The 17,872-nt window shown below is 51.0% G+C and overlaps 1 protein-coding gene across 6 annotated transcripts in view; it reads right to left on the reverse strand.

Moving 5' to 3' along the window:
• Positions 1–17,872, reverse strand: part of RHBDF1 (rhomboid 5 homolog 1) — a 55,758-nt gene that overhangs the window by 21,851 nt on the left and 16,035 nt on the right. The window contains exon 1 of one of the 6 annotated variants that reach the window (XM_030459976.1): positions 13,331–13,542. The exons of 3 other annotated variants lie outside the window; for them this stretch is intronic. The gene's annotated coding sequence lies outside the window, so the exon portion shown is untranslated. Of the gene's footprint in view, positions 1–12,972; positions 13,054–13,330; positions 13,543–17,872 lie in introns of those variants that run through there. 2 more of the 6 variants (XM_030459980.1, XM_030459977.1) reach the window with 2 other exon arrangements.

Genomic DNA, 17,872 nt, shown 5'->3' on the forward strand with positions numbered 1-17,872 from the left:
GAGCACCCTGCTCAGCTGAGCAGGAACGACAGAAAGGGAGGACTCAGCTGGAGGTGGATGAAGGTTGGGTTTCAGCAAATACCACAGGCCCCCAAAAGTCTGGGAATTCATGATGTAGCCTGTGCAGACATGCCCTTCATACATGTACTGCAGTCCTGTGTGCACAGTGGAACACATTGCAGGCACACAACTCCTCCCTCCCCTCCACCCAGAGCTGCAGGGGTGACACAACAAACGCATCTCTTCTGATTTCTTGTAAAATGAGAATACTGACACTATCAGGGGAACTCCCACCTGCTCTTGGTAAGGATGAGACAGCTTTCAGTACTGCATGCTAAATGGAAAAACTTGTCTTCATGGTGAGGTCAGGAAGGAGAGCAGACTTCTCAGATCTGAACAACTCCCCTGGTGCAATGCAAAGAGCTCCAGCATTTACCCACGAGGATCACACACACCCTGTCTGACTGAGAATCTCTGACAGAGACCAGCCAAGAGGGATAGAGCCACCACCTCAGCATGACCAAACAACCTGTTTCACACCTGCCCTTCATGACACAACTCCAGAGCCTCCTTTCTGCCCCTGCAAGGGCAAATTCAGAGCGAAACTTCTTTTCCCAGCATCTCTTCTGTGAGAAGATATCACTCAGCTTCCTTCCTGTCCACCTACAGAGGTGCCTTTTTGTGCAGGTGCTTTGCATACAAACATGAGTAAGATTTGCAGCTTTATCAAAGAGCAAGGCCAGGCCAGGAAGGCAGTGAATGAATCACTCCTGTATTGCTCAAAAGCTGCTGCTGCTGCAACCCTCTGCTCCCTGAAAGACTTCCCAATGAAATCTCCTTTCCTCATGCTTGCTCTGGACAGGGGATGTCCAGGTTTCCATCCCCTTGCAGGGCTTCTCCAGCAGTGCACAACTGCTCCATGAAGGGCAGAGGACAGGGCATGTCACACCTGGGCTCATGCCTTCTGATTATCCCCAGGCCTCAAGATGAAACTCATGTAGCTGGCAGAACAATGGACATGATTTCTCCCACTTTCAGCACTTAAAGAATTCTTTAAATAGCAAAGCATCAAAGTGCATATCAGTAACTTAAAAACTCAGGACTTGAAAACCTCAGTAATTTAAAGCCAGGTGAGTTTCAAGAGTGGCTGCAAACACAACACTTAACTCAGGAGTAAATTCTTTTAACATTTTGACCTTTTTTACTTACTAAAGTGTTCATCTCCCAACAAAAGAGTGCAGTGAAGGCTGTTCCTAACAACACGTGTGTGTTTGGAGTGGCCAAGGACAACCCTGACAAACAGGTAAGATGAAACTTGAAGTGCTGGGCCTGGCAGGGCCAATTCTCTGCACGCAGGTCAGCCAACTGTCCCTGACCCAGGGGACAAGAGACAGGGGCACAGACACAAGAGGCAGGTCCCCAGGAGGTTAACAGTGAGACTGACTGTGGATCCAGCTGTACACATGGACACAGAGACCAGATGTGCAGAGATCAACAGCTGGATGGTTGCACATCAGCTTTGCAAGGCAGGTTTACACCCTTCATTCCACTCAAGTGCTGCAGTCACTATTTCTGTCTCAGCACTGCACTAAAAGTTGCACACTGACCACAGTTATTTTTAAGTGTTAGTGTTTCAGGATATGCTGTCCATGTATTTCACTGGCACAATGGGCTTGTTTTAAAACTGACTGCACATTCATTTAATCTGAATGGTCACAGACCCTCAAGCAATTCTCCTTTCTCAGTCCTGGACTTAAAACTGTTTTTCAGAGGCCCCTGGCAGGATAGGACAGGTCAGGCCAAGTGTTCCCCCCTAAAGCCTCCATCTCACTCCCACCTGAGGACATGTGGCAATCACACAGGGTCACTCCACAGCCAGATCTCCCAGGACAGAGCCATGGCATGGGCTGTGAATAACTCAGAAGCTTCTTGTGCCAGAGATGGCTTCGTGTTTAATGGTTCTGTATCCAGCTCCATATCCATTCAGTGATTTTTCTTCCAGACTTTATGCAACCCATTTTTTAATCTGAGCAAACCTGTAGTATTCATACCTGCCTGTGACAAAGAGCTTCACAGCTGAAATGTGCTGTGTGACAAGCCCCCTTCTTCCCTTTCCCTTTAAACCTGACATTTCCTGGGCTCACTTGATGCCCCGTAGCTCTTGGGCTAAAAAGAGTGAACAGCTTTTCCCTATCCCCCTTCTCCATGCCAATCCCAGCTCTACAGATCTCCTTCCTGCCCTTCCTACCACTCTCTCTCTTCCCACAAACACTGTAGGATCCACATCCAGCTGCTCAGTCCTTGGGCAGGAGCTGTGCCAGACCTCTCACCTCTGCTTGTGGTTTGCAGCATCTCCCAAAGACCAGAAAATGCTCCACCAGCCTAGACATCAGCTCCATGTCTTCATCCTGCTGGGTAGGAAAGGCCATGCTTTCCAGCTTTTCTGTACTGTCACTGGGGCTGGAAACTCAACTTGTGTTTAAACTGCCCAACAAGTGACATCAAGAGAATGCTCCACTATTACCAAAACCACATGAGAGCCACTGGGACATGAGTAAGCAGGCTGTCAGAAGGCACTGGGAGGAGGCAGAAGGGCACAATACCTGCCTGGACTTCTCCTCCCAGTGCTGGCACAGTCCTAGTCCTGGTGCTCAGGACCCAGGTGTCCCCAGCACTGCACAGGCAGCTCAGCAGCTGCTTGGGTCCATTCAGCATCACAGAGCTGAGGACACTGGAAAGACAAAGTCTTCTCCAGCACACAGGCTGAGCACACACCAGATCTGCAAATGGAGCTGCTTCTAACTGATGAGCTGCATGCACATCTGTGGTAGCAGCACAAAAGTGATTAATGGAGTCAATTTCAATTGAAATAAACAAACAAAGGAAAAATCTTGTATATTGTGGATACTCTGGGAAAGTCCTCTCGGAAAGCTCTGTGCCAAAGCAAGGTCACAGTACCAGGACAAGTGCCAAAACCACTGTGCTGTGGGTCAGGCTAAGAAAGGGAGAGCACATTAAATTCCAACGTTGGCACAGGTCCAAGAAAAGCTGCTTAATGAAATCCACCAAACCAAACAGAGAAGAAAAAACCTCCTGCAGAGGCCTGAGCATGCTCCAAAACCTGACAGGTATGTGAAATCCATTCAGAGACCTGCACAGTCATCTCAGACTTGCCATTTAAACAGACAAGTGAAGCTATTCTCATGTTGATTTTTTTTCCTCCAAAATGTCCATTTTTACCAGCATTCCCATTTACAATAAAAGCTGTTCCTCAAAACATTCCAAGTGAAAAAAAAACCAAACCAAAACAACTTCCCTCAGCCCCACCACACAAACACATCCCATCTGCTTTTCCCAGCACCACTGCTCCTCTCCAGCTCAGGATGTGCTGCATGTTCCTGCAGACAGCCCCAGGAGGTAAGAGGCAACCCGATCACCCCTGTTCAGCCTCCAGCTGTTTTCCTGCACTTTTTAGCCCCCATCACTGCAAAATCTGCATTTGCAGTGTCCCCAGAGCCCCAGCCCAGAGCTGAGACCTGAAGGGCTCTGTCCCTGCAGCTCTTCTGCTGGAGGGAGGTACCCGGGAGGAGAGGCAGCCAGGGAGCCAGGATCCTAAATGGATTTGCTGGCTGTGGCTCATCTGCAGGATGGCACAGCAGGGAAAAGGCAAGCAGTCCAAGGAGGAGAGGAGCAGCAGGGCTTCAGCCTCATAAATAAAACCATGGAGCATGGATGAGACCCAACAAGTGACAAATAATAACTCAAGTATCAGCTAGGAGCAAGACAAGCCAGATGGAGGGGTGAGGGCAGGCAGGACCAGGGCAGGTGAGACAGGGCTGTGACTCTGCACTCTTGGGCAAAGCTGCTGAGGGCACAGCAACACCCAGGCTGCAGCCACCATGTCCCACCATGAGAAACCACCTGGGAAACAAACCTTGGAAACAAAGCCTGTGCAGGGCTCTCTGCTGCTTCCCCCACCTTCCCTGCCCAGCTCAGAGGAGATGTCCCAAGGCTGTGCAGGAGCTGGGGAATGAGCATCCTGGCAGCAAGGAGCAGCCCTGCCCTACTCCTCTGAGCCACTCTGAGGTACCAGCACAAAACTGATCCTAATAAATAGATTCCTATTGATCTGGCATCCTGAAGAAGCTCAGACAATTCCAGACAAGCTCTGTGCAACCAGAGAGTGGAAGGTAGGAGCAGCCAGTCTGGTGATGACAGCAGCTGAGCTGAAACACCAAACTCCAGCCCAAGCCTTTGCCCCCTGCCCAGCTGAACCAGAGCTTCTCCATCCCCAGCAAACAGAGCAGAGAGCTCAGGGATCTGCACCACCCCTGCCAACCTCTTACAAAGGACACAGCTCTCTGGCAGGACAGTGGGCCTGTCCCCACCCTCACTGGCTTTTAAACTTCATGTCAAAGAAGAATGTGGAAGAAGTGGATACAGGGTAGCAAAAGGCTTTGAATGGGCTTTGAGGAAACACAAGGCTTTGACTTATGCAGACTGAATTAAAAGACCCATAATCTTCTTTCTGAAAGTTCCCTTTACAAGAACCTTGAGCAGGTGTCCATAAAACCAACATGCAAGTGGAGAACCAGCACACAAGCCCTGCCACAGAGCTGTACCAGCAGGGACCCAAAGCAAGGTGAATGCTCTGGGGAAGGTCTTTCATCCCAGCAAGGCAGCAAGCAATGAAGATATCCCTGTGAAGCACTCAGTTTTATCAGCTGACAAATACCAGGGGAAACTTCCTGGCTTGGAAGAGGCCAGACAGACCCCTAGGCAGGAAATGGGAAGCTACGTGAGAAAAAAAAAACCCAAGGGTATGGATTTCATGCAGAGCCCTGCAGAATGATACTGGTATGCAAGAGAGACACTGGGAGAGCAAAGCTTCAAAGGGAACTCCAACTTGGAGAAGGCCAAAGGATTTCAAACATGGGCAATAAAATCATGGCAGTGAAGTCTGAATGTATGTGAGGAAACCCCAGGATCAGGAAATCAGATCTATGGTCTCTTTGAGCAACTGATTTTCTCAATTTTCAGAAAAAATAGACAGGTCATGACATGATGGAAATGGACTACAATGAGCTCCTACTGGAACACCACCAACATCACAAGCTTTCAAAACAGCTTCACACATGAGGTCTGAAGGGTATCCAGGCCTGGTGCCTTCCTATAGAAGAGAGGAAAACCAGGAAGCTCAAAAACCCTTGGATTCCTCATAGTCTCCCAGATTCCTTCAACTTCTCCAAATACAGGTGAAAAGATGTACCCCACATGCAGCAGACAAAAAGCAGAACAGGAACACAGAAGCCAACACTGCAAATTCAGGCTCTAAAGATACCATGGCCACTTGAAGGAGATGCAAGGCACCAGAAGCAGCAGCTCCCAACTCCTCTCTGGCACCATCACCCCCTCAGCTCTGGGCTGATCCCCATGTGGAACCATCCCACATCAGCTCAGCAGAGAAAATGCTTTGTTCCAGCCCAAACTCTTCTCTGATCCAAGTCACCACATGGGTCCACAAACACTTGTGCCAGCAGAAGGAAAGGGGAAGAAGCAGGAACAAGAGGAGCAGCTGGAGCCAAACGACTGGACTGCTTCTCAAGGCACCATAGTTCAAAGTTAATACTGAAAACGTGGCCAAAACCTCACACCTGCAGCACCCTGGGAAGGGAACAACTCCCACCAGGGAGCTGGGGGATTCTACATCTCTCAAGGCTTAAAAAATGCTTCTGAGAAGTGCCCTCAATGCAGGTGTTGAGTGCAGCAGGAATCAAATACTACTGCATCACCAGAGGCAAAGTGAGCTTTTGCAGAGGTCACTGGATGGGAAAACATCCAAGCCATCCACAGACTCCTCACGAGCTGACAGCCAAGCCTCACACATAGGCAGCTTCCAGAGAGGAGCTCCCAAGGGATGAGTTTCCTCTGCTCACCTAAGACTTTGTGGCACCCACAAAGCAAGGAGGTGGAAGGGAGCCAAGCAGAGCAGCCTGGCCAGAGGACTGTCTTTTCACCTCTGTCCCAGAGGTCCCCAGCAGCAGCCACCATGCTGGCACCCCAGAGCCCACAGAGGACCCAGGTGATGAGCAATCAGCACCCAACTCCAGCTTTAGAGTAAAGCCAGCACAGAGCCACCTACACCCTACCCAGATCCCAGCAAGGGGAAGAGTCTGACATAAAATGACCAGCAAAGAAGAGAGCAGGGGGAAACCCTCTGGAGTACTGGGGCATCCTCATCCTGTTAGTGTTCTCACTGCCTGCAGCTCTGCGCGGATCCTAACCCTCTGGGCACAGCACAACACTTAGGGGCTACCTCTGGGCACAGAGTGATGACAATACCTATAACAGCTCCAGAGACAAGACATCAAGCCCAGGAGGTGAGCAGCAGCACTCCCATTCCTTAGGGAAGCTGGTACAGCCAGCACTCTGCTCCTCAGGAGGAGCTGGTTTCCACCAAACTCACTCCCAGCTACATGCCTGTGCAGGAACCAGGATACTACTGCTGGTCCAGTGCCACAGGGGATGGAGACAGAATGGATAACAAGTATAATCACATTAACAACTCAAATATTAACAGTTCCAACTCTAAACAGCTGACTGACAGCACTGCAAGTCTACCCAGAGGAAGGATCCCCTCCACAAGCCCAGTTCCTGCCCTCTGCTCAAGGCTGCTCAGAGCTGCTGGACTGGCAGCACTCAGCCCTTCACTCCAGGTCCCCAGCAGCCTCCAAGCTCTGTTGTCCCCAACAGGAGCTCCTCCTTAACAAAGGAGCAGGAAAAAGTGATCACAGAGACTACTTTAGCACAGGCTGAACTCCCTGCAGCAATCCACCAGGGCTCCGGAATACCCTGATGTGGGATTATTTTCATTATTAGTAAAATGCACAGCAAAGTGCTGGCTGACCCACAAGTACCCCAGACACAGTCATTGCCTCAGTCAGACAGCAAGGTTAAAGTCACAGAAATGCCTCTGCCAGCACACAAGAAAACAAAAGACAAAACCAATAAAATGCCCCCATTGTGTTTTAACAAAGGTACCACCTGCCACTGAAACTCTGCATTTTTAAGGGTTTTTTGCCCAGCTCTCATATTCATCACAGGTGCCCTAAGGGCTGGGGACACCTGGGACACAGCACTGGTGGCACTCTCTAAACACACTGGCTCTGGTTGCTTTCAGAATAGGTGCTGCCCATGCACCCATCTCAAGAGCAATGATCTTGGTAATGCCTCTTAGCAATGACAGCACTGCTCACAGAGAAAACATGACACCAATAAACCAATGAAAAGCAACTGCCAAAAGTAGCAACCTCCCCTAAAAAGGGCACAGTCCCCCAAACCAAAAATTGTGTTGGGCCAAAACCCAAGCAACCTTTGCTACAGCAAAGACTTCGTAACAAAAGCAGCTAAGATTCTTTTGAGTGCTAAATAAAAACTCCTCCCTGGCAAGTGAGATCAAAACTGCCACAAATTACAACATTTCCTATGGAAAGTTACATAAAACAACTCTGAATAGTAATCTAAAAAAGAAAATAAACTTAAGAGGAAATAACAATAATAAATGCTGGAGCCACCAGAAGACAGACTTTATATTCAGGAAGGATGAAAGCTGCTGCATCTGAGCCATTCATTTCTTGGCATGTTCTTTTGAAGTTCAGACCATTCTCCCTCACCATTCCACAACCATTTTCTCCAACACAACCACAGTCCTGTTCACCTGGACACCAGCAAGAGTAGCATCCTGACCCCACCAGCCATGCCCACAGCAAGGAGACCTAACAGAGATCCTTCAAAAGCACAGTGACACAGCCAAGGGCTTGGAAAAGAGCTGGCCTGGCTGGAGCAGCTCTTCCTGAGCATTAGCCAGGGACACAGGAGAGAGATCTGCCAGCCTGATGCTCTAATTCTGCTCTTGCTAGTGCTCAACGTTGGCCACACACCATCTCCTACTTTGTTGGAAAGCAGCTGCAGGAATAGCCTGTCTTGCTCTGCAGGTGTCTGTATTGTGTTGGTCCATGTGTGCCCAATGCCCACATGATTTATCATACAAACAGAAATCATCACAATTCTAACTTTGCTTTAGCAAAAGGAAAAAAAAAATTAAAAATCTAGGTGCACCACTACTTCTTCAATCTGAGTGAATGGCACATTCTCTCTCCCTGGAATTACAATCCCAGAGCAGTCAGAGAAATGAAGGGTGCACTCACCACACTCTTTGGGAAAAGTCCTCATGGACTGTTGTCTTCTACAGCTCACTTGAAAGCCCCAGGCTTTGCCTTCAAGTGACAGAAAACACCTCCTTCCTGTGTGCTGCCTGTTATGGGCAACCACTCCTGAAACTCAGCAGCTCTGTGTGCAGACCCAGACGCCTGAGCCCACAAGATCTTAAAATCCAAACTGTTCTAACTTTCCCTGAGCCAAGGCCAGGAAGGTGCCAGACCTGTGGAACAGTAAAAGCAGCATCCTGTGCAGCTTCGGGATGACCTCATAGGGATTGTTCCTTTTTAAAGAAGCAAAAAACCAAAACAAAACAGAAAACAACTTGAAACCAGGGCTGGAGGCTGATAGCAGTGCGAGAGGCTGTGTCTCAGCCAAGTGGAAACAGGAAGGGGAGGAGGAGGCAAGGTAGGCTTTCCAGAAAAGGCAAGACCAGGCTTGTCTTGCTATCTATTCTCCCCCTGGGAAGGCTCTACCGTGCCAGGGAAGTGTTTTGCAATGACACTTGTTAGTTCGTGGAGAAGAAATTACATTTCCTTTCCTAATCACTGTGTTTTAGAGATGCTGTGATTACTCAGGCAAGGTCTGTGCGTTGCTAAAGGCCCCAGAATTTGAGAACATATCCATGGCTCAGGTCTGTAACATGACAGTTCTAACGTTTCCACAGTGTGCAAAAAGTAGCTTTAATGCTATTTGAAACAGATGATACACCTTCTTAGCTGAAAAGTGCACCCAAAGGAAACTCCAAGAACAATCTGACACTTGCCATCTCTTCAGCAAACAGGGCACACAACACTACAGCCACAGGAGATTTAACAGTTAAGGTTAATGTGAAGAATAAGCTCTCTGCCTTCAGCAAGCAGCAAACAGGCACTGGGGTTTATTCAAAAGGATCTGACCATAGGTTCAATGATTTGTTCAAAAACCCAGCTACTAATTTACTTGTTGTGGCATTGTCCCAATACACTTTAAAACAAAATAAAATAAAATAAAATAACAGACAACACTTCCCAATTCCTACAGCAGCATGGACTGAAACAAGTATGAGAGAAATGATCTGATCTTCAGTGGGCTTCAACCAGTCCTGGACAGCCCCTGAATGAGCAGAACCAAGGAGCAAGCAATGGGAAACCCCTCAAGTTCAGCTAAAAGGATACAGCAATAGAAACCTCAACACGTTGCCACTGTTCCCTGTGGAAACCTCTTTCTGAGGGCTGTCCCTGGAGCTACAAACAGCACAGGAATTACCTGTGAACACAGATGCTGCCAGACAAACCTTGCCCTCACCACACTGTGCTGGAGAGAGGGGCTCTACAAGACCTGTAATGGTCTTACCTGGATGGTAAGAGCACACAGCACACACCAAATCAGTTTGGGATTCTTCAAGGACTCAGAAACAGAGCTGGCAGCATCACCATGAGAAATGCCAATTGCTCCATCTCCTCCCGAGGTTAAAACTTGCCTGTTGCTTCCCTAATCTCTTGGGGCTAATAGCTGCAGGGCTGGGATTATCCCTTCCTATTTTCCTGCTACTTGCATGGTGGGTGCTGACCTGGTAGGGGAGCCACTGGACATCAGCAGAAAAGCAACAGGTCCTGCTGTCCATGGAGTTCAAGTGGTCAGGCTGCTAGTTCTGAACATGATAAAAAATACAACAAAAACACCAACAAACAACCACAAAGATAACAAAAAAAAACGTGTTACTGGGGACACAACTTCCCAGTAGTGTGGGACTTCTCTGAAACCATCTTCACTCTGCTTTCCAGCAGCACTGGGACGTTTTACCCACAACCCAGGCACAAGTCGCACTAAATTCAGGCTGCAGCTCTCACAGCACACGTTGAGATGCTGTCCCACTCTCAGCAGAGAGGATTCAATGCAGCTCTCTGAGCAGGCAGACAACACTCATGTTCTGCAGGTTACTCAACTGTACCAGGGAGCAAGGAGGCAATCTTACAAGAGCAGTGCCATATCTGCCCATTTCTTTTCTGGTTTTCATTCAATAATGTTGGACTTGGGGCCCCAGCACCTCTTCAGATGGAAGGAAAGGAAACTAACCCATATCTGAGCCCAGGGAAAACATGAAGAAAGGAACCCATCCTTTAGTTTTAAGTATTTCTACTGAAATAGGTCACATTCTGGTGACAGGCAGGTGGTTGCAGGAACAGCAGTTCCTAACAGTGTCACGTTGGGTCACAATTAATGCTGGAACCTCTGAGAAAGGCACATGGTCTCCATGGGATGCCAAAGCCTCCAGAGGTAGCTCAGGAGGAAAGGCAGAAACCAGGAGGAAAGAAGCTTATCAAAGACAGTTCTGCTGGATGAAAACTCTAGAGGTACAGACAAATCCCAGGATCTTCAGCTCACAGCCAATCCCAGGCAGCAGCAGCCCCAGGAGCACACAGGATGCTTTGCCAGCCTTTTTTTCTGGATGTACTGAATGGAAGAGGAGAACATCTCGGGACTACTGATCATCTCAGGCCTTCAGCACTAACCAGGCTGTGTTTGCTCTGCAGAGAGATCCGACAGACTGAAGGGAATAAAATCTTTACTAATTATATCTGAGCATGTGGGCTCTGTGCCCAGAATAAACTGCCCTATCATGCCACACTCAGCAGACCCTGCCTCTCTCAGGGAACATGCTAGGACTTGCTGGCTACTCTCTGGGGCTGGATTCCAGAGGAACAGGACTGATGACCCCAAAAGGAATTCCTATTCCTGCCTCACAACCCAGCTCAGCTGCACCTCCTGTCAGTCCCACCACACAAGTGAAAGGAGGCATCTGCCAAGCCCAGGGATGAGGCTCTGGCCCTCTCCATCCAAGGGATGTGACTCCTGACTGAGGCAACACGTCAGGACCACTGCCTCTCAGCACTCAGCCACAGGAAGGATGAGCTTGCTGGTGAAGAGGTGCCTGCTCTGCTTTCAAAGCTCATCACCCTGGATGAAGCCTACCCAGCAAGGAGCAAGACATTCCTGAGTCCGGGGCCAGCCCATGGCTTTCCCCAGAACCTGAAAAGCCAGTTTGTAGGCAGATCTCTTGCAACTGTATTGCTAAAAAAAAAAAAAAAGGCCTGTCATGGGAAGTCCCAGAGCAGAACTAGTTTTGTGGGAGTTGCTTTTACACTGCGCAGCATTACCCTCCTTTCATGGGAACGCAGAGGAGCAGGCACAGCACTGCCAGGGGAGCACAGGGAGAGCCACTGCCTCCCAGGGGGGCTCAGAGCAAGGACAGATGGGTGAAATGGGTGCAGAGAGAGTAATAAACCTCGCTCCCCTCTTCCCAATCCACAGCACCTCTCAGGAGGCTGGCAGGGTCCCCACTCAGGAGTGGCACAGGCTCCTCACAAGCCCACATGAGGCAGAGGAGACCTGGGCTGCCCAGAGATAGCCACAAGGATCTATGGATACAAGAGGGATGCAGCAGGAGGGAGGGAGGAAGGATGCTGCTATTAGAGCAACAGAAGGTTCAAAGCAAGAAGGCAGACAAGCTTTCAGGCATGCAAGGACTTCCATAAAGTCCTTTAAACATTCAAAACTTGAAGGAATGAAGCATCTCTAAGTCCATCTGTCTCTTCCCATCAGCCAATTCACACAAGTTATCACCTCCTCTTGCACCACCCAGATAGAAACGCCGGAGAGCAACATAATATCCATGCACTGGGGTGGAAACCCAACTCTTCCTTCCAAGGCTCTGCTTCCCAGCTTGTCCCAAGGGATCCCTTCTTACCCCTGTGGTCCCAGCACAAGAGCAGCTCCTTGCCTTTGCTTTCCTCTCAGCTGTCAACACCCTCTGCTCCTTCCTCATCCCCTTTCATTTCGGAGTGCCTTCAGCTCGGCCACCTCGTCCCTTCCCATTACGTGCAACTGTTTGTTCTTGACTGCAGAACACACCGATTTCTTCGAGAGGAAACCAGCAGCCATGGGGACAAAAACAGGAAGAAAGGAAACAACTTCCTGCTCACTCTGAGACCCGTCCTGGAGACATCCCTGACCAGCACTGCACACCCCACACCGCAAAGCCAACCTGCAGGAGAACCAGCAACCAGAACTGAGTCTTGCCCAAGGACAAGCACCCGACAGAACCCCTTTGGGCTGCCACTCACCTCTGCCGAGTTACATGAGAGAAAAGGAATAGTCCAAAAACGCACATGGGGCATTTTGGCCCGGCAGGGAGAGCTCCACGTGTGTGCTGCAGCAGAGGGAAGGACAGGTTGGTTGTTTCTGAGGAGCTGGGAAGGACTCAGCACCAGGAGCACATTCCTGCAAAAGCTTCAGCCGGGCTGGTGGGGGGATCCCTGCTTCGTGACAGCAGTGCAGAGCGTGAAAAAGCTTCAGGGACTCAATCCCGAGGAAAACCAGCCTTTACATGTAACAAGCGATATGTTTTCCACCAGATCAGCTCAGCGGGTGGCTGCCAAAAGACCGGTGCCAGCATCCCGGGAGGGATGGGTGGGAAGGTGTGGCAAGCAATGGGAGTGGAGGGGCCTTTCCCCTCCAGCAGGGGATTGGATCAATCGAAACGAGCCATCAGCTCGCACCTTCACCTACGACCAAAACCAACAGAACCACGGACAGCTTGCACCCCGGCTCTCCGGGAGGACGGGACCGCAGACACCAAGCGCTGCCCCCTCTGTCACTGGCAGGGCCCGGCTCACACCTGAGGCACCGAATGCCGCCCCCGCTGCTCCTCGGCTCCCGGGGAGGGGGGTGCGAAGGTGCCCGGTGGGGGAGCATTTCCCGAGTCCTTCTCACCTCCGGCAGGGCTCAGGCCCGGCACCTGCCTCCTGCTCCGCGGCCTCCACCTCAGGTCGCCGGCCTTGCCCCGCGGGCCGCCGAGGGCCGTTCCCTGCCCGGCTGAGGCCCCGCGGAACCGCCCGGGAACGGCCCTCGGCGGGGGCTGCCCCTCAGGGCCGGGCCGCCAGCAGGGGGCTGCCGAACCGCGGCTGAGGCGGACGGGCCGTGGGACGGGACTGGACGGGACGGGACGGAGCCCGCACCTCACGTGTGCGCCGTGCCTCGGGGCAGCCCCGACCCGGCGCAGAGCCCCCCCCCTTCCCACCGCCCCCTCCCCGCTCTGTTCCCCCCTCTCCAGTCCCAGCCCCGCACTCACCGTGCAGGCGGGTGAAGCGCAGCGCCGAGCCACGGCTCGGGTCGGGCCGCCCCCCAGCGCGGCTTAAGGGACCGGCGCCGGCGAGCTCGGCCCGCGTAGGGCGCGGAGACTCCTCCCCCGTGCCAGGGGCCGGCCGGCCGGGCACGCCATTCACAGCAGCGGCATGCAAATGGGAGCCGGGAACGGAGCCGGGTTCGGCGGCTGGAGTCCCGCCGGGGAACTGCCAGCGCCCGGGCCGCGGGACGACGCATCCCGCCGCGCCGCCGCCCTGACTCACGGTGCAGGAATGTGCCGCGCCGGGCGGAAGCCACCGACCCGCCCGCTGCCCCCGCACCGCGGTCCCGGCCCGCAGCCCCCGCCTCCCTGCCCAGGTTCTGGAGGCGGCCTCGGGGGTGGGCATCGCCCCTCAGCCGCTGCCCCCCCAGAGCCGAGCCGCGGTGACACCGTTTAACTCCAGGTTCCGTTAGCCCTGGGCCCGCGGGTTGCTCCCGCGGCTGCTGGAGCTCGGCTCCCCGGTAGCTGCCCACAGCCCGGGGGAGTCCCGGGGCGGCACGGACAGCAGGGCTGAGCTGCCAGGTCCCGCTGGCACCCACGGAGAGCCCCGAGTCCTTCCCACGGGTGGGCAGCACACAGTCACCTTGCTCCTTTCTTACTGTTTCGCTGTCCTTTACCTGCTCCTTCCCCCCGCTTAGTCCTGTGTTTCCCATCACGTTCTTCACACCTCCTCCTCCTCCAGCCATGTGGATAGCCTATCATCCTTTCCCTATGCTGTTTCTTTCCTCCTAGTTTAAACATTTTCCCCTTCTGGATGGCACCCTCCCACCTCCGTTGCTCAGCCATCCTCGCCTTTGGCCTGGGATTGCTGCCGAAGATTTCTCCATCCGTCCTCTCCGGCCCCTCAGTCAGCATGGATTATTACTCAGGCAGCTCCAGCAAGGCCTGCAGCACGCACATCCCTCTTCAGCAGGTCCCCAACCCACAGCTGCAGATGCTTTTAATATTACTGAGTACTGGGGACACACTCACACACACACACACACACACACACACACACACACATTCCTTGCCCTCTTGCTGTGCCGTCCAACACAAGGAGTGATGGAGAAGCACGGGAGCTGCTGCTGCTGCTGGAGGGGCTGATGCTCCAGGCCAAGGCTGAGCTCATGGGCTCCACACCCCCCCAGAGATCCCTCCTAATTACCCCGTGCCTGCTGAGCTGATGAGCAAACGCAGCCTCGGATAGGTCTGGACGAGCTAAAGACCAAATTGCACGCAAAACCCCCTGGCCGTCCACAGAGCTTAACAGGCACAAATTATTGTCAGATGTTTCTACCACATAAACAAGGAAAAAGCATGTCCAGTAATGTAAGAGAGCAGGGATGAACTCACAGGGCCCTTCAGCATCTCCCAGGAGGAACACTCTGGAGCTGGAGTGTGGCTCTGACCCACCCCTGCTCTTTCCTAGCCTCCTGCCAACAGAATGTGTGTGTTTTGCAGGGAAAACAGAGCTCTGACACTGAAACATGATTTCTTGCTCCTGTATGAGGTTCTTACAGACAGCACTGCTAATCCCACCCCAGAAGGTTCCATTCCCCCAGTGCTTCCCTGCCCAGCCACCCTGGGTCTGTGGGATGGGATTCTTGTGCCCAGCTGCAGGCATCTTAGTTGGATAAAATTGCAGAATTGTCATGGTTGGAAAAGACCTCTAAGATCACCACACCCAACCATCAACCCTCACCCTTCCAAAAAAGAAAAAACTAATCTATATACATAGTACAGATTAATCTCACCATGCCCACTGGAGTATATGGTTTTCTGTATGTTCTGAAGTGCCTCATCTATATGGTTTTTAAGTAGCTCCAGGGATGGTGACTCCACCACCTCCTTGGGTAGCCTGTTCCAGCACCTGACTACTCTTTCAGTGAATTCTTTCTAATATCTAGCCTAAACCTCTCCTGGCACAACTTCAGGCCATTTCCTCTGGTCCTGTTGTTATCACTTGAAAGAAAAGGCACACCCCCACCTCCCTACAACCTCCTTTGGGGCAGCTGTAAAGAGCAATGCAGTCTGCTCTCACCCTCCTCCAAACTAAACATTCCCAATTCTCAGCCTCTCATAGAATCATAGAATTGGCTGGGTTGGAAGGGACCTCAGAGATCATCAAGTCCAACCCTTGAACCACCGTTGTGGTTCCCAGCCCATGGCACTGAGTGCCACATCCAGTCTCTTTTTAGATATCTCCAGGGACAGAGAATCTCCTCACAGGACTTGTTCTCTACACCTTCCATCAGCTTGGTTGCCCTTCTCTGAGCTTGCTCCAGCAACTCAATGTCTTTCTTGTAGTGAGGGGCCCTACCTGTCAAGAACACATTCTCCTTGCTCCTATCACCCCCCAGAGTATTTCTCCTTCAGAGCACTGAGTCCTATCAACTAAAACCACATGCAATAGGGTGACCTAAGGCTACCTTCTCTCTCTTGAGCCCAGGCTGGTTAAGTTTGAGGACCCATCCACCAGTCCTGGTGTGGAGCAGGTCACCCAGCCCAACAACCTTCTTTGTTTTCTCCCTCATGAATGCTTGCAAGGAGTACTTCTGTTTGAAACGTGGCCTCTGAGGACCAGCTGAAGGAGAGCTCTCTTGTGGTGCTTGATATGTTTCATGTGAACACGTGATTACATAAATTTGCTTCATTCTTCTCTGATGGGAACTGGAATTTCCTCCCTTCTGCTTGAAAGCCATGAGAAACTGTGATCTTGCCCCAAGACCTTGTTTAAGACCCAACAAGGCAGATGTCCCTAGCATGAGAAGTGCAGCACTTTTACTGCTGCAGCTCACTTAAACTGCTCCTTCAGATCCAGGTGAGCCACACAACTGCCCATTTAGAGGCTGCACTGGCCAGGAGTGGTGCAGAACATCCCTCTGGGGGCTTCACACCTTGGTTCAATACCTCACGTTCAGCAGCACCCCAGAGTTCTCCCTCCTGCCTGCACATTTGATCCTTGGAGCACTGATCCTGTGTATTAAATCAGAATGTGTATCAGGTTATACATCTGAGCAGGCAGCTGGAGGTGATGGCACGTGCTCATGGCCACCACTAGACACATGGCACCTTTTTCCCCTACTTGCATTGCCCATCAGTTATGTGAAGAGTCACACAAGGAACACAGAGGTCTATTTTTATCTGGATCCCTGGTTATCTGGACAGATTATTTGATTTCAACCTGCTTTGTCCAGGGTTTAGGCCAAGAAAGCATCCCAGTATCCAGCAGGCCCAGCAGAGAGCATCAGGTTGTAGCCTTTGGCCTCTGGCAGTGCACAGATTTGCAGTGCCTCCTCTGCTGACATGAAGCAGGGGCACAGCCCTGGCAGCTGTCCTGGCAAACAGGGAAGAGGTCCAGAAAGTCCTGGGATTTCTTCTGGGGAGGATTAATAACACAGAAACCCCAGCAAAGTCCCACGGAGTTTCAAAGGCAGGTGGCCTGGCCAGGAGCCAGGGAGGGAACTGCCAGGAGCCAGAGGACAGAGATTCCTCTCTGGGAATGCATTTCCAGGGCAGATCGGAAATCACCTGAACTGCAACTTGAATTTCTTATAATCCACACAAGTTACATTAAGTTCAAAAACCTAACAGTGGGCAGAAAGTCTTCTGAAGCCTCTGTTACCCCCAGGCACCAGCAGAAATTGGAAATATCATCATGTAGGGTCAAAAGGAGGGGCACAGAGGTGACTTTGGGGTTTCAGCCCAAACCAGGACAGATAATTCCCTTCACAGAAGATGTTCAGTGAGTCCATGTGGGGCTGGGGACCAAACCCAGGAGATCAGGCAGGAGAAGAGTCAAAATGGTGAAGATCTGGGTAGGTGGTGGTGCCCCAGATCACTCACACCACAGGAGCTGCTGCCCAGCAGAGCACGAGGAAATCACATCAAAACTCAGGCCCTTTATTTTCTGCCCAGATTAATTGCAATTGATCATTCCTAGCTCTAGCCTCAGGGAATGTGTGTGTTTGCAGTGCCAGGAGGAGGTGGAGGAGTGGAAATAACATGAAAGTAAGATTTCATGGGTAGCCCTGGCAGAAATATTTATTTTCAACTGTATTTCACCCAGAAAATCCATTTGGATCAAAGTGGCAGTTTTCATTTTGGTAAGCCCACTGGGGGCATGGACAAAAAAATAATAAAATAAAATTAAAAAAGGAAGAATAAAAAGAAAAAGAAGAAGAAGAAGAAAGAGAAAAAAGGAAAAGAAGCATGTGTGAAGAAATCTATTGTTTCATGTTAGGAAACATCACTTAGCAAAATAGCTTCCTTCTCCCCACTTTACTCCAAAAAAAGAGGAGCTTTTAAGATAGATATATATATACACATATATATATGAGCTGTAACCTCTACATAGATGTATGTTTCATATGGAAGGAATAAAAATGTCATGGGAGAAGTAAGATGAAACTCCCAAAATATCTGTTACATAGCTTGAAAGTCTCTTATCATTTTCCAATCCACTACTGGCAAGAGACAAACTAATATTGCTTCAGAATGTCCAAA

Source organism: Calypte anna, chromosome 14, assembly GCF_003957555.1.
Source record: "Calypte anna isolate BGI_N300 chromosome 14, bCalAnn1_v1.p, whole genome shotgun sequence".
NCBI classification, from domain to species: domain Eukaryota; kingdom Metazoa; phylum Chordata; class Aves; order Apodiformes; family Trochilidae; genus Calypte; species Calypte anna.